General features: G+C 36.5%; 1 non-coding gene across 1 annotated transcript; it reads left to right on the top strand.

Annotated features, from left to right (window-relative positions):
• The first annotated feature begins 253 nt into the window (after window positions 1-253).
• Window positions 254-417, top strand: LOC125999905 (U1 spliceosomal RNA). The gene has a single exon (XR_007492341.1). It is a non-coding gene; the product is annotated as a U1 spliceosomal RNA (small nuclear RNA).
• Window positions 418-683: the final 266 nt, after the last annotated feature.

Below are 683 nucleotides of genomic sequence, written 5' to 3'. Positions count from 1 at the left end.
AAAAAGCTTTACTTATATCAGAGCATTGAGTCACAGAGTAATTTGCTAATAAAGAATGAGAAATTGTAATCAGTAAATTAGTAATTTGCTAATAAAGAATTAGATCAACACACACAGAGGATACCAAATTACTGAAGCAACATCTATGAATTGAAATTTTCCCAGGAATTCAGTATTGATGTAGAAAAATGTAATTATAATTGACAAATTACTGGAAGGTAACGTTTGTGAATAACATAAGAGTTAAATTTCCATACTTACCTGGCAAGGGAGATACCATGATCACAAAGGTGGTTTCCCCAGGGCGAGGCTTATCCATTGCACTCCAGATATGTTGACCCCTGTGATTTCCCCAAATGTGGGAAACTCGACCGCATAATTTGTGGTAGTGGAGGACTGCATTCGTGCTCTCCCCTGAAAAAAAAATGTTAAATTTCCAGGAAAGCATAGTCTTAGAGAGTGCACCCACACTTGCATCAGTTTTTCCCTAATGCTTCTACCAGTTTGAGTGCAGTTGCATTTTTATCCAGACCATTCTGTTCTTAACAAGGACTTCACCCAGAAGTTACTCTTTTCTGATACATATACACAATGGAATACTATGCAGTTGTCAGAAAAATGAAGTCATGAAATTTTCCTATACATGGGTGGACATGGAAACTATTATGCTGAGTGAAAAAAGT

The sequence above is a fragment of the Suncus etruscus genome, chromosome X (assembly GCF_024139225.1).
Source record: "Suncus etruscus isolate mSunEtr1 chromosome X, mSunEtr1.pri.cur, whole genome shotgun sequence".
Lineage (NCBI taxonomy): Eukaryota > Metazoa > Chordata > Mammalia > Eulipotyphla > Soricidae > Suncus > Suncus etruscus.
The sequence above is the reverse complement of the archived record's forward strand: the minus strand, read 5'-3'. Positions and strand labels throughout refer to the sequence as shown.